The 16,466-nt window shown below is 49.4% G+C and overlaps 1 protein-coding gene across 5 annotated transcripts in view; it reads right to left on the bottom strand.

Moving 5' to 3' along the window:
* Nucleotides 1–16,466, bottom strand: part of LOC100115432 — a 167,359-nt gene that overhangs the window by 69,393 nt on the left and 81,500 nt on the right. For 4 of the 5 annotated variants that reach the window (XR_004344847.1, XM_008207569.3, XM_032599028.1 and 1 more), the window contains one exon: nucleotides 4,349–4,374. The exons of the other annotated variant lie outside the window; for it this stretch is intronic. The gene's annotated coding sequence lies outside the window, so the exon portion shown is untranslated. The remainder of the gene's footprint in view (nucleotides 1–4,348; nucleotides 4,375–16,466) is intronic. 5 annotated transcript variants of the gene reach the window in all.

Raw genomic sequence — 16,466 nt, forward strand, 5'->3', positions numbered from 1 at the left:
TTGAAGACGTAGCCAGGGAGACGCGATGGGCCTGCAGCAGCAGTAAGCAGCCCAGCAGGAGACTCGTATACTCTCTCCCTCTCTCTCTCTCTCTCTCTCTCTCTCTCTCTCTCTCTCTCTCGGTTGCAGCTGCTGCCACAGAGCTGTATTACTGTGGTTACAGTTTAGAGTCGTTACGACGTAAGTAGCGGCCGATTTAGAGTCCTGCTGCCAGGGTAAATATATTATTCGCTCTTATACTTTAACTCTCCGCGCGGTATTATCGTTATTAAATAAAATTGCGCTGCATAGGTATATATGTATATGCATGGGCCTGGTTGTTATGTATACAATAGCCGCGCGCCACGCTCTTTAGTCTTATTCTCGCGGGACAGAACCAAACTGCAAGCTGGTGTGTGTACCTACGGATTCGTCTCGCACAAAGTACGATATATCTTGAGCTATAATGAGAGGCTAATCGCAGGTAAGGCCCCTGATTGTTGGTGGTGACATCTCGCACTTGGATTTTAACGCGGCTTATCATCAGCTGCATTGTATATGAAAATGAATTACAGCTAGTGTGTGCAATTTTTCCATAAACTCGCGTGCGGGCGTCCTCGCATACAGTCATTATATGCCGTATCTTCTTGCGAGAATCTCCGCAGTTATATGGCGCGCATGAACGTACGCATAGGCAGCCCCGAAACTCGCGCCGGAAAGAACACACGCATAGATCCGCGATAATCCCTCCTGGTATCAGCTCCTTCGCGTTGCATCGACGAATCGCTCGCTCACGTGCAGTATATACAGTGCATTAGTGGCGTGCAGAGTGTGCTCCGTTTAAGGCCGCTGCCCCCTCGGTGCATCTCTCTCTCTCTCTCTCTCTCTCTCTCTCTCTCTCTCTCTCTCTCTCTCTCTCTCTCTCTCTTGCTCTCCTCGTCCCTCCTGCGGGCGAGGCTCCGCGGCAATGGCGGGCAATTGAAACGCGCGAGCGAGCCCGAGCGAGAGAGGAGCTCTCGTTCTCTCTCTTGCGGCGGAGCAACGAACCGGGTGCACTCAAAAAAAAATCCCGCGAGGCAGAGTAGGAGAGAGAGAGAGAGAGAGAGAGAGAGAGAGAGAGAGAGAGAGCGCAAGCGGAGAGCGTCCTTGCGAGCGCCCTCGCGGAGAGCTCTACTCTCCGGCTGCTCCTCTTCTTCGCCGCGTATGTGTTACATATATATAGGAGCAAGAGGGAGAGAGAGAGAGAAAGAGAGAGAGAGAGAGAGAGAGAGAGAGAGAGAGAGAGAGAGAGAGAGCGAGCTCGTAAAATGGATGCGGAGAGGATCGTGGAGGATTTTGAGACTGACGAGGAAAGACGGGATAATTTTCGTGAATTTATGATGCTGCCCGCGAGAGGTGCCAGCTCCCGAGGACGCGCAATTTTTTGATTGTCTAGAGTTCCCTTGAGTTGGATTTCCTTTAAAATATGAGAGAGCGCACTTTCCTGTTCTTCCTCTCGCGCATTTTCCCATCGAGCATCGCTCCTCGGAACTGTCACAGCCACTCTTGGTATATTTCCAATAAAAATTTTCCAGGAGAGTTCCCGTAATAAACGCACCGCGGCGGCAAAAAGTACCCGATCCGCGAGTAAGAGATGCGCGTGGTACATAACGACACGATCTGCCCCGGCGATTAAACGACGTGATACATACAGCGACGGCCGTTAATAGAGTTCTCTTAAGTAAATTAGACTCTCCGCTGCAGTTTATAGCGCACGCATCGCTCCCGTCGATCTCGTCGACTCGTCGGAGCTGGCTCCGTTATAATAAGATCTGGTCGAATTGCAAAAACAGCCTCCCGACTTGCGGCTGCCGCGGCTTTTTTCCGCGCGGATCCTTGACGATCGTTATACGCCGTACGCGGCCGATCAAGCAGCGGAATTCATATGTGCCGGTGCGCGTGCGAGACGCGCACCGGAAATCTCGAGTTACCCCCTCCGCTCATCGCTCGCTACACCCATTATCTTATCTGACCTGTTCTCATCAACACGTAGCACACGCATCGAAGATCAACGCGCCGCCGGTTCGTGCGCGAGCCATCATATGACGGATATGCGCGCTGCGAAGTGCGCGTCCAGCGAAAAAGCCACTTCTGCGCAGGACACGTTCGTGCGCGGCAGCTGGTGCTGCTGCCGTGATAATTCCAGTACACGCAGTCTATGCTTATACGCGTGAGCGGCGTGGATGCGAGTGGAAAAATGATGAGCGTTATTAGTTTTGCGCGGACTTGAGAAAAATGCCGGGGATTACGGTCCTGGATGCGAGGACGACGGTTTTTTCTTCGCGGGGGGGATTTGTGCGAATTTTCCGTGAGGATGTACGTAGCCGCCTTAGATGACAGTGTGCTATAGCTGCTATTTTTTTTTCTAAAAATAAGAGCACAACAATAATTTTACCTCGCTCGCGTGAATATACTTCCTCCCGTGCATCGTCACTCAACTTCGCGTGTTTGCTAAAAAGGCGCTGCAAAACAGTTTCGCTTCTGCAGGCACGCAAGAGTATTGTATGCACAGCTAGAGCGGACCACCGAAAAGATCCCGAGTAATCAACGGTTGCCCAGAGGGCCGAACTGTACTATTTGCAAGGGCTCGCCTCTCTCTCTCTCTCTCTCTCTCTCTCTCTCTCTCTCTCTCTCTCTCTCTCTCTCTCCCTTAAAATTATCTCGCCGACTGGCGAATACAGAGGCCCGAAACGGCTATACAACCGATACATTGCACCCTAAACACGCTGCCGCCTGGCCGATGGTTCTTTCTATTGAATTCAATTTACCGGCTTTCCGGGCGGTTATTCGCCAAATCTTGATTGATTCACGATCTTTTGTGTAGCCGATATTACACACAAAGCCACCCAGGCGAAACTGTATTTCTCGCGCGCAAATCAAAATAACGCTCCCTGATATTGAAATATTGCATAACCCGATCAGATTCCGTGCGTAATCCCTCCAAAGAATGATAAAAAGCCGTAGCAACCTTCTCGGTCGCGATGTACCTCTCGCCGGGCCGAGCAAAAAGAATTTTCTCGTAAACCCCCTCATTGTGCCGAACGAGTCTCGCGCCGGCCGAGAGCGATAAATCGCCTCTCGTATGATCGCCGCCGACGCTCATAACTGCCCGCGTGAATTTTAATCTGATACAAACAAGTATGCATATACATGCGAAGGGGGAGGGGGAACACCTGCTTGCCAAAAAGTACACTGCGCGAGAGTGTCTTTGACCTCTCGTTCGAGCGGCGAGTACATTAATTACATCGAAACTTTCGGACAGCGCGCGGAGAACCGGAAATTCCCGTCCGCGAGCCGAAATTCGCTCCGCGTGCATACTTTTTTTTCATTTTTGCCTTGCCGCCGATACCCGCGCTTTCGACAGGCTTTTCGCACTCCTTAGCGCGAGAGCTAATATCGCATGCGCGTGGAGAGGCCATACGCTGCTCGCATCTCTTAAATCCTCATACGTGGTATAGAGCCGTGCACCTATATGCTGGATTTAACTCCCGTCGCTGAACTCGATTATCGTGTGTACGCGCGTGTGTTGAGGTGGATAAGGGATTTTTCGAGGAACAAAGGAGCTCTCTGTGTATATAATATACAGTGAGCGCAGGCCGAAACAGAGCTTAACGCTCAGGTTTTAAATACCGGAGTAGAGCGGCCTGATGCTGTGTATCGGCTTTCTCGCTCGAGCGATGCGTCACGGCCGGACGGCCGACACGCTTCATTATTCGACGCCGATTAACGGCTACTCCGCGTGCGAGCACTGCTGCAGTTAACGCAAGAATCCTACCTATACAGAGGGCCCTGCGCATGCACGAGTCGCGCCTGACTTGCCATTGCGGTTACACGATTTTCGGCGCTCCGTGTATAACGTGTATGTATACAGGTATATATTGAATGGGCCCCTTGTTCGCGCGGGGGTTCACGGCCATGTGACGAAATCCCGGGCTTATAGCGGGCCGCTTTGTTTGAAAAGGATGCGTCGGCTACTTTTTCGGCTTTCCGGTTGGCCGGATCGCGATGTCTCGTTACGCATTGTGACTGTTCCGATATTCCGAAGGGTCGATCGTTATACGTACACTGATCTATACGTCCGTTATACGTCCGTGTCATATAATACCTGGTGAAATTCTCGTTGTATAGCAACGAGTTCTCGGTAAAAGTACATCGGCTGCTGTGTGTTACGCGAGCGCGTGGTGCAGGGCGAAAAACCGGTAAAAGCGTGAATACGCATGAATGAAAGTGACGCGTTGGAACGCATGGGATAAAAGAGAGCGCGATACGAAAAAGCAGTTGTATACCGTTATAGATGAGTTATTATGTTTTCTCTGGTCTGTGTACTCACTTGTTGACAGTCGCGGGTTCTTGGCCCTGGAACAAAAAAGCAAACGAACCTGTTAGACGCGCGCATACATCACCTTTTCACTGCTTGCTGAGTTATGCGCGTGCGAAAGTTTATAACATCAGGTATACAATGGCAATTAGCATGTTAGCACCTCTTTTCTCTCTCAGCGAAGTATAGAGGAAAAAGGTGTCACACCTTCCGCGTTCGCTACCGGGTTTTTAGAACGCCTCGACGGCGGAATGCAAGTGATTAGTCGGCGGTCTACTTGACCAGTTTTCGAGAGAAGCGTAATAGAGAGAACTGCTGGCGCTAATTATGCAAGCGAAAAGAATACAGCGCGAAATCGTATTTTTGTTTCCAAGATACAAGATAAAAAAGGTAAGCTAAATTCGGTCGGACGTCAAAGTGGTTCGCAGGATTGACAGTTGCAGCAGCACAATCGTTTCGCAAAGCTTCGCAAATTATAATGGGAAAGCGTGTCGAGTTCGCGCTCACTCTCGTTCGCTTCACAGGGCAACTTCAAGTACTTCGTCGCGTCATCGCTCTGGACGTAACTTTTCTGGGTAACAATGCGCATTACGTTTACGAGGAACACGCGATATCGAGAGAGCCTGATTTATCGCACCTCGTTCGGTGTACAAGGACTGCCGTATACAGTGAGCTAAACGTTTTATGATTGACGATTTGCATAATTCGACTCGTTTTCTATTAGACGAGCGAGCGGGCAATCCATTAAACGTAATCGACAGGCGCGGCTCTTTTTATGGGCTAAAAATTGCACGGTATTAAATGTCCCGATCATTGCCGAGGACGCGCGCACGAAGCGAAATTTTCGTATCTCGATTGAACTCCCAGAAACGGTGATTCAGCACTACTATACATCTCGTACGAACACGATCCCACCGTCTCGGGAGATTCCGCACTCCCACGAATTCGAAAAGGGAAAATTTCCAAGGGCGCTCGAACATAATTCACCAAACCCGCTTTCAAAAGCTCTCCAGCAACTTTGTTGCCTCGGCACTAAGTGCCTCTTATCGAGAGGAGTGTACCGCGCTCGATGAGCGTCGCGTCGGAAAAAAAGCGAGCTGCCTCTTGTACTGTTAATTATGCGCGATATAACGTTACTACTAAGCGAATCTATCCGTTATCCCCATGCTACGGACACACAAGCTATGGAATGGCGTTTCCTATGTCTCTCCTTGTCTCGCTCGAGAGCCGGCCAGAAAGCGGAAAATCCGCCAAAGTCATTTGTTATCGACCGTCGAGCTAACGCGGAAAGGAAGAGGTACGCGATTATACCGTATGCTCTTCTTCTTCACAATGCCTAACATTTCTAATGCCTATTCGTTTTTCAAACAATACCCTCACAGAAGTAGCATATTCTATTTTTCACGTCGAGTTCAATACAAAATCTGATTTTTCCTCGAGCTCGCGGAGGAGGAAGACGCATCGCGCACAGAAGTCGAGAGTAGAATCCCGGGCAAATTGCCGACGCGCGAGTGCTTATTTCAGCGGCGTTTTCCCGGAGAATTCAGCAGCTACTTCCCACGGGAAGTCGGGGCCTCTGCGTGTGAGAGAATACAAGAGCCCCGGCGCGCGTCGATTTCGCTACTGCGGGCAGCGCTCGGTGTATACGCGCCGGAAGCGCGCGATGAATAATTTCGCTTCGCCCCACGCCGCATGCAAGAATCTCTATATTTCTCCGTCTATAGCTATACGTACACACGCGCCGAGATGGATGGATGGATGCAGCGAGGAGCGGATTACATGTTGGCGTCGAAGAGGTTACGGAGGAATTCGTGCGGAGTCACGCGGGTCGGGACGGTTATTTGGGCAGCGGCAGAGAAGTCTCCGGAAGTGCAGGGAAAAGCGAGAGGGAAGCTGCTGCTGCCGGAACTGTTGGTGGAACCGTTGTCGCGCGGAGAGCTGCCGCTAATGCTAAGCACGATACTTATTATTATAAGAGCGTAATTATACACGAAGCAGGGGATTATACGAATTATAATTTTACGAGCCTCGTATCGGCGAAGCTTCTTTTTAAAATAAAATAACCCGTCGTAAGCGAACTACCGGTCTTATCCCCCCGAGGAATCGCGTTCGTTATTTTAATCCGCAGCGCTCGGCACGTGATAAAACGAGCATTTAGCTCCGCGATTTTTGCGGCTCGCGCGTCGAGTGTAAAAAAATTAATTGTGTTTTCGAGCGAATACGGGCGTGATGCGTATGTATAATATACACACACACGAGAGCTGCCGAGATAAACCGACAATGATTGCCCGCGCGGCGCGTTGCTCTCTTGCGCTGTACACCGAACGCGGGGCGCGTTCATTACCGGCTCACATTATTCATGGGGCTAGTGCGCAAGAGAGGAACGGATTATAAAAATTCGCTCCACGCGTGTCACGTGCATTTAAAGCCTCTCTCGCACCTGCCCTCGCGTATATGTTCCCCGTGAGAGTATGCGCGAGGAGGAAAAAAAAGAAGTAGGCGCTGCTGCTGCTGGCTTGCAAACAAAACAGCGAGAGAGAGAAAGAGATCCTGCGGCAACAGGTTGCACGTTATGTATACGACTCGTGCGCACGATGACTGCTGCTATATGAGCGCGTACATGAGTAACGTGTCAAAGCCGCGTCGGAATACCGCATCGCTTCGGTCGGAATCGTATACTCTAAAGTGCGCACCGTTTCGATCATCCGGCTGATTTATCGAGAAAAAAAGCGAGGAAAAATCCCCCAACTGCTCCGATTAGACTATACGAGGAGAAATAAAAGATGCCTCGCGAGCAGCTTCCCTGAGACAAAATAAGAGCCGTGTTAACGTGTAAGGCCGCATCGAACACTCGCGTGGACTCACATGCGCGGTTCTCGATATACCAGTTCTCGCTAAACACGCATACACATCTCGGCTAACACAGGGCTTCTACACTAGTTTCTCCTTCTGCTGCGAGCTCTATCCTTTCAATTTCCTCGAGCGCGAGAGGAACAGAGATGGATAGATATAAAGTCCCAAGCAAGAAAGCAAGCAAGTACATACACATACCTATATACTCGTGTACGGCAGGGGCAACACGTGTTTTCGCGTAGACCGCGAGCGGCGCCATCCGTCACGTCCCTTCGAGGACTGCGAGAGTATACTGCGTGCATGCGTGTATGTACGATCGAGGGGAAAAGGCCGATTTTCGTAATTATTATATCGGCTGCTGCCGCGCGCCGGCACCGAGGCGCCAGCCGGAAGATGCCTCTGATTTGTTGCCTATGCTTGCTTGCTTGTTTGTTTGCTGAGAATCACACACAGTGGGGATGATGGAGGATGCCGCGCGCGTACTGCCGTACACCAGTTTTCGATTAATTCCGTGGATTGGTTCGGTCGTACACCCGGTTCTCCGATGTACCATACATGTTGTTGCTATGTGTGTGTCTGTGTCTGTTGCATTTTTCATTCGGAGGCCATTTTTAACTGGTTATATTTATGCGTGTACACAGCACGATCTTAGCGTTGCCAGTTTCCGTTTAAAAGTTTAATGCTGAGGATGATGCATGCTCCGGGGCTTTAGAAAATAATAATTGTAGAAAAAATAATGCATTATAAATAAGCTCGCTCGTTGATATTCATTAACGCGAAAATTACGCATTAATCGCTTCCACGCAAGGCACTGCCATTCGTTATATTGTTGTTGTGTAGCAGCAGCGCGCGCGGCTGAGCTCGAGCTGCACTTAATTAAAAGTAAAAGGACGAAAAATTTAACGCTCGCGCTCCTTGTAAAAGAGTCGTCGGGCGTGAACTGCCGTATGTGCAGTGTATATCCTCCTTTTATTTCGTGAGCCTCTTATTACAAGAGTCCGCGTGACATCGCGCGCTACAGCCGTGTGCGCAAGATGCCTATCTCGCATGTCCGATACGCACGTTTCACTTTTGCGCTCTTGCTAGTGCGGTTACATATAATTAATTATGCCAGCGCAAAACTCTCGGCTTTTGTATAGGGAACAGAATAGGATTTCTTTTTCTCTGATGCGCTGGGGAAGAAGGAGCGCGGTATAAGGGCTTTGCGATTCTCGGCGAGAGCTATAGTGCAGGACCGGTTTCGTTTTTTACTTCTTTCTGCTTGAGCTCTGTGCTTGTAGTTTAATGAATTATGAAATTACGCTGTTTTCCGATAATTAAAGCAGCTGAGCGTTGTTTATTATATTGTAATGCGGCGGATCGATTTCAGTAATATTGGCAGGTTATCGCTCAAACGTCTACGCTGATTTTCTGAAGGATTATCGACTCAATTTATACTGATTGTTGATGCGATACAACTTTATTGTGTACCCTGGTATATAAGATACGCCATTTTTAAAATCATGCTAGAGTAGCTTTGATTTTCAATTTTTAGCTAAAGTATGTAGCTGTCTAGTAGATTTGACGACTCTGAATTGATGAGGAATCAAGGGTTTGAAATATTTGATTTGACATTGTTCAACTTTTATTTTGTTTTAGGTTAAATTAAGCCTGTTCTAGAAAAGTTTGTAATTTCAACTAAGAATTTTTGATTAAGTCATATAAATATATGGCACGACTATTGAAATAGCCATTGCTTAATTAAGAAGTAATCACTCACGTCACCTCCCGGTAAACAGCTAATAATTCAGAGTTACCAAAGCAAACAAGAACTTTATCAAATGCAAATCAAAGAACGAGCAGGAAAAAATCAACACACGCACCTTACGCAAGAACAAAGGTCGCTCTCGCCTCTTGTAACTCTTGTATATAAGTACATATTCAAGACGCAAAAGAAGAGAGGATTCACCTGTGGCCTAAGGGCAAATTCCCGAAGAAGGAAGCGCGCAACGATAAAGTGTCGCAACGGCGACCTTCAAACAGCAGCAGCTGCTGGATCCATCCTTCATCCGGTGGCAAGTCCAAGGCTCGCTCGTCGCTGCGTCAAGTTGTATCGCGGCACACACGCGTATAATACCGAGCAGACTCATCGTCTTCATTCAGGAATTCGTGTGCTCCTGATTTACGCCCGGAGTAATCGCGCGGCTTCAGAGCAAGCACTGACTAAATAGACTCGCTCAATGCGCATCTCTCCCAGTAGAGCACACGGAGAGCGAAGAAATGCGTAAGTGTGTATACGTGTAGAGGGAAAGAGATAGAGGGGGGCAGAGAAACCGGCGTCGCGCTCGGTAAGCTATGACGAAGGTTAGATTATCTCGAGGCGCGGATCTCTTCCTCTGCACGTCGCGCGCTTATCTCGTCGGTTACGCGGCTGCTTTTTTCCGTGTCGCCGAGCACGCAGCACGCGCACATTGTCATTTCACGGCGGCGGCGGGATGCAGGAGGCGCGTGTGTTTAACAATTTACGCCTCTAATTGCAGCCGCGCTATCAATTCCTTATCACCTCTAGGCCCGGGGAGAGCCTCGAGATAGGAAAGAGCGTGTAGCTGCGATGAGTGTGCGCAGCGTGCCCGTGTGCTGCAAGAGAACCGGTATTTAAGGACTCGAGGGCGAGCAAAAGGGAGGAGCGTTGCGATGCTTAGGCTTGCAGTCACTTCGATTGCCGTATGTGAGTGCGATTCTTTAATTTGCTTCGATGTCGATGATAAGCGAAGTCATTGAATTAGAATTCGTATGGCCTTTGCCAAGAATATTACTCGTACCCCCGCAGCGAAATCCCACTTTTTCCACGCTTGCAGGAAAACACGACCGTCAAGCCCTCGGTGTGTCCCATGTCCGTATCGATGAGCCTCCCGAGCTTAGGTCGAGCTCGCACGAGTCGACGCGATCACCGCGAACCATCCGATCCGGGGGGCTTTTAATTACCGCGCTCGTCGCGGCGGCGGAAAATAAGACCGCGCTGGCTTTTAACGAGATCTCACGCGGCGCGTACAGTTCAGTCTGTGTGCGCAGCGCGTATATATCGCGCGATAGGATCCGCTCGCGGAAATACCAGATGGAGTCGCCCGTTGATTTACGCTTATCGGCACGAGTTTCTGCGTATGCGCGCGCGCAATAGGGGACAGTCGCGCTACGTAGGTATATGAGTGTACAATGGGCTGCGCAGTCAACGCTTAACGAGGAACTGGAGGAGTAGCCTACTACCGCAGGTTGTTGACTCTCCAGCGGAATTTCTTCCGATTGCGATTATGGCCGCGCCGGTTTAATTGAACTTTTTACCATTGTACGCGCATCCTATGATAACATTTATACCTGTGTTTGAAGCAAGCTACCAGGACAATTTTTCAAGTTGTCAGGCTCGCGAGAAAAAGCACTGAAAGCTACCGGACGGGCATAAAATCCCTATGGGAAAGTCGACAGCAGTCGGCTTCCTAATCCCTCGTGGCTTTTCCCGCACTGCGAGGCTCCTACTCCGCGCCATAAATTACGAAAAAAGACGTCATCGGCGCGGTGTTCTATCTCGCGTGAACCTCGATCTATATTCCCTCACAAGTATCTACTAAGCGCGATTAAAAAAGGCGCAGAAGTTGGAGCGTAAAGAAGCAAAGTATCATATGTGCATAATAACTCGTGTGTCTGAGCTGCGAGCGCGTAATTCGATTTATTATGATAATAACGGCCAGCCGACTGCCGCCGCGTTACGCGGCTACCCCGTATTCCTCTGCTGCACACACACACACACACACACACACACATCTCTCCACCTCCTCATCCTTCTTCAGCGCGCTCCTCGTCGTCCCTATAAATAAAATTGCGCGCTATAAATAGAATACCTCGGCGATGCGGCTGCTCCCCTCTCTGCCTCTCGCGCGCTCACAATTATTCCTTAATAGCTCGAGCCTCTCCCCCCCCCTCTCTCTCTTTCTCCACGAGACTGGAACAGCGTATACTTTGCATAACATTACACCAGCGAGGCCTCCCTCGGTTACGCGCCGTCGCGAGTCTCCCTTTTTCGCGCTCGACGACTGCTGCTGCTGCTGCGGCGCGGGGTGATTAATCTACGTCCCCCCGAAAGAGAGCGCTATAGAAAGACTCTTATCAAGGGACTACTCGCGTGCAGGCGTTTATCAATGGGACTTTTAGCGCTGGGCCCTGCTGCGTTGTAATAAGGACGGGAGTCGCGATCATCGGTGTACAGTGTGTACGAGAATAAATAGATGCTCGAGGCCTGTGTGTGCTTCTCTCAGTTCTATTTTCAAGGAAAAGGGAATGCGCGTGTGAGAAAGTGAGAGATATTTACGCGATCTCGTTAGTTGGGCCGGAAAATTGAGACGTGAAAATTTCGTTGCGCAATGGGATCGACCGCACTGGTTATATCGGATTCAGGTATATACTATACGCGCGACTCTATGAAGCTGTACACAGGCGTGGAGAGCGGCGATGAGCTGGTTTTAAGCTTTTTTGCGAATAGTGGACGCGCTTGCGCGCTTTTACAAAGCCGGCCATAAATTAAGCGTTTAAGTACGAGTTTTACGGTCAAACTGGCCATTATCGTGCGCGCGCGGCTGCAACGCCGCGACGACCTTTTTCTTTCTCTTCTTTACGAGTCGGTTAATGATAAACGCTTCGCTCGATGGTCTAAGCTCTCTCTCTCTCTCTCTCTCTCTCTCTCTCTCTCTCTCTCTCTCTCCTTTTCTCTAGCAGTACACGGCGCTCTCGAGGTATCGAAAAAGTACACCTTCTCTGTGTAGAGTTTTCAGAGGGGGAAAAACTGACGTGCATACATAAGAGGCAGGTTTTAGGATCGTCATTGTAGTCGTTCCCGTCGCTGCTTATTATGGGACTCGGATTAGAGGTACGTAATTGTACGGCCTACAAGGAATCTGCATGTCGCGGGGAGATTTGGAAAAATGCGAGGTCGTAAATTTCGGCGGATACGAGTGAAAAATTAGCTGGGATTTTATAATTACTCTGTTAGGGCAACACGGCTGTTAAGTGCTTATTAGAGACCGATGCATCGTTAGGGTTCTAATTAGATAGTTGAATAATCGTAATGATAGTTTTTAACACACTGGTACAAGCTGTCAAGCAAACATGAATGATATCTGTCCGCTGTTATAAGAATTGCACTCGGCGCTATTATTAGCACGGGTTATAAAAAAGCACGCGATGAGAGTTACGAAGCATATTTACCCTGGCGCACGCGCACCATTAGCCATTTCTTTTGTCGGCTACTGTGTCGCAATGGTTCTTCATTGCTCCGCGCAATATAAAGAATCACGTGTAACGGCATAAACGGTATGTTTTCTGCAATGAAATTTGAAATCCTTACACAGAGCTATAAAAACACAAAGAAAAATCATGGCGTAGTGTACGTCACCTGCATGTCACGACGAAACGATCACTCCCTTTAAACGCTCCGTAATCGTTCCCCTAACGGCAACAAACACCGGCACGTGTGCAAAATCGATCGAACCTGCGGCGCGACATAAATCTCTCTCTCCCGTGCGTTGCGTCAAAGATGCGCGCGCGCCGACTTACGCAACGGGAAAAAAACGCGCGGCTAGATCACGGATGTTACTTATTCTTTGTCGTCGTCATAGACACGCTGTGCAGTGAGATAGATCGAGAGAAAGATTGCTCGGCTATCGCGGCTTCTGATCGTTTGCCGCTCGTATAATTATAAATTACGGCGCTCGAGCGTAGAGACATCGTTTTTGCGATATCGAATTTGAATATATTTCGCGCGAACTTCGAAATCGCCGAGCGATTCGTAACTCTATTTCACTATGAAACTCGCCGGCATTTCTCACCGCTCCGTAAGGAACGATTCAAAGCCATGGGGTAGAAGCAGCCTCATCTAGATGATGTAACGACCGCGATAAAACTTTCTCGCTCAACCCGTGACGTTCCCCGGGGCCTCCGCAGAAACAAAACGCGACGAGCCCGACAATCGCGCGCCAAATGAATCGCAGCGCTCAAGCTGAAAGTCCTGAAATAAAAGGCGCGAGCGAGCAGAGCGGAGCGCGGCCTAATACCCAATTAACAGAGCGGACGCTCGCGGCCGACCTCGTACAATCCCCCGTGTACTGTACAGAGTAAGAGTAAGCGCGAGAGACTCGTTAAACGCTCTAAGGCCCGCGCGGAGTGTGTACATACGTACGCGTCTGTTTCTACTTAAGCGGCCGCTCTCGCTCTCGAGGAGATCCTCTTGGCGCGCGCTTAATAAGTGAGAGTGAAAATATACCGAGAGCGCAGCGACGTGCGGTATATGTGTGCGCCTGTACGAGGTGTATAACGCGAGATAAAGCGCGCGCGGCGCGAAAGTGACATTAAAGGCTCGCGCGTGCTTGACTAGAAAAGAGAACTGAGCGCGTAAGACTATATACTATTGAACTGTGCTTATACCTGTACGTCATAAATTTTTGCGAAAGCGCAGCTAGATCTTCTACGAAGCAATGTAAGGCAGCAATTAATTTTAGAGAATCAAAACCGAAGCACCATGTATTTAACCCTCCGCGTCAAGATTAGTCAAAGCAGCAGTCTGAGTATGATGGATGGCAGCAGACTATATACAAAGGACAAATCCATAAACACATGGCTAGCCTCTCTCTGCGGGGCTTAATTGCCTCGGTCGGAAGATTTATCGGCGAGAACACGTCCTCCCAATTCGCCCCTAATCTCCCTGCGTTACAGGAGCAAAACAAGAGCGCGCGCCGACAAAAGCCGAGCTCACCGCAGAGAGGAAGTCGATGTAGCTTCTCGGACGCGTGCGCGCGTCGCTGCTTTGCATTTTACAGGAGGCGCGAGAGATTTGGCGGCAAGATTATCAGCTATAGGCTCTCTTAGGACGCTGCGTATGGTATATATACGCGTGTGGGAATTGAGCCCTCCGATCCCTTGTGTTTTCCTGCTAATGTTCTTAATGTTCGTTTAATCGACGCGGAATTTTGCCGTCTCTGTGCAGCGGGATACGTTCTTAAGCTTGCTTCTTCTGGTCACCCGAAAACTTCGGTCACACACTCTCTCTAATAGCGTCGTTAACATACGGTTACTTAAGTCGGTAAAATATCGTCGACTATAACCAACCGGTAGAGAATTACCCCGGCGTATACTGTATACAGTCCAGGGTCAGGCTCCGAAGGTCAACGGCTACCAGCTGCCACCTCCAAACTGGAAAAGTTACGTGAAAGCCCCTGCGGAGACGACAATCCTCTCTTTCTCTTGTGTTGGAGAGAAAGATAAAAGGAGAGAGGCGGACTAGGCCGAGCATCAGCCTCGTAGAATGGAGAAGTTAATGCCGGCTCGTATATACGCACATCGGCAGTACGCTCACGGAATTCCAAGGGGAAAAGGACGCGGAGGAAGGCTGTTGGCCGACTCCGCGCGTATATAAAGTCCGAGAGTTTAGCTTAATGGTACCCCGCGTGCGAGAGAGAGAGAGAGAGAGAGAGAGAGAGAGAGAGAGAGAGAGAGAGACAGAGAGACAGAGAGCCGGTCATTTGCATATACGCACGCCTCTATGCGCGGTCACTTTTATTCGACCCGGTCACCCTCCTGTGTATCTTTTCTCATCCGTGGGTTTTCCTTATGACCGCGCGGCCGCGAAACTTTGTCCTCCTGTAATCGGACACGCGACACTCGTTAAGTCGCGCCGCTCATTTTTACGCCGAAAACGTGAAATTTTATGACTGTATTAAGGCTTTTAATATACCCGCCGCGGTGCTGCGCGCGGCCCGTACACAAGAGAGTTTCTTTTAATATCTCCTTCGCGAGCGCTGCAAATCGCGCGTCGTTTATTTAATGACTTTATTAGCGATAAATCGAGAAAATACCACCGATCGCCGCTGTGCTAAAATCCAGTCTCGGGAAATTAATTCAAAAATCAGTTTCAAGGTGCATACTCGCGTAAAGGGGATTTTCCTTTTTTTTCCTCGAAGTATAACCTATAGACAAAGTTTCATCCGTATACGAACGAGACGCAGAAACGTGAGCGGATACGGTCGATTAAGCAGCAACGAAGCCACCCCGTGGTGAATGTACAAAGTAGTCCCTGTAATTTTGACAAGCTGCGACACGCGTGCGCCCGGCTATATAGAAATGAACGAAGGCTTTACTGATTCTGTGCACACACCCCCTGCAATTACCAACACGAATGATGCAGCTATGTGTCTTCTTCTAGAACCACGGCTGTGGAGCCACGCAGCTATGGTTTTTCAGCAGCTGATTATCTGCTGGGATCTGTGCTCTGTGGTGTGAATGTAATTGTACGTATTATGGTTGCGGTCTGCAGCTTGCAATTACGCTGGTTATTGCCATCGACGTTTTTTTTTCACGGGCAGCTAGACTGAGGGGGAAAGCGCGTGATTAGCTTTCCTTTCCGCGTAATCTCTCTTTTAGATGTAGCTTACTTCAAGTAATATAGAGCGTTAAACTATTATTGGGTCGTAATGCTGTGTCGGTGCCATGCGACTATGGCCGATCTCAAAGTCTCGCGGGAGAAACGACGCCTCGTAAAGAGCAATCGCAATCGCGAGATCTAGGGATCTCTCATAATCGATCCTTGCGCTTGCGTAACACCGCATAAGGATGCATTCAGTTGGTCTAGTATACAGCCCATTTAAAAACCCCTTTTACCGCGAGTTCAATCGCAAGCGCGCCAAAAACGCGATCTCTCGGCAACGATCTTCACGACTCGTAGCTACTTACCGAATGAGCCTCATTCATAGCGATTCTAAAGAATCCTCTGAATTCTTAATTCGTACACTCTGCACCGAGGAGAAAATGAAAAAAATTTCATCGTGTCATTACGGTCCAAACATCCCAGCATCTTTCGTATAAGTAACGATTCAACACCCGAGAAAGACAGAGAGCTGCAATTGAGATAGAGACTTCCGCGCGCGCAGCTCACGATCCGAATCGAGTTTTCTTCGGCCGAGCGATTGACCGAGAGGTTCGCCGATCGATCGATCAATCAACGTATACAGCAGCGCCTCGCGCGCCGTTCTAATTTTCTCACTATCGACTGCCTCCCGAGATTTAACATTGACTAGGAAGAAAGGGGGAGAGAGTATGGCTATGCAGCGGCGGGAGAGCAAGAATCGGCTAGAGCCACTTCACTTTCAGCCTCACTTTCCATCCGATCGCATCTGTAGCACACACAAATACTCACAAGAAACTTAATCGGATTCTGTCTCCTCCTCTCTGCAGCCGCTGCTGCTGCTACTGTTGCTGCAAC

The sequence above is a fragment of the Nasonia vitripennis genome, chromosome 4, assembly GCF_009193385.2.
Source record: "Nasonia vitripennis strain AsymCx chromosome 4, Nvit_psr_1.1, whole genome shotgun sequence".
Taxonomy (NCBI): Eukaryota; Metazoa; Arthropoda; class Insecta; order Hymenoptera; family Pteromalidae; genus Nasonia; species Nasonia vitripennis.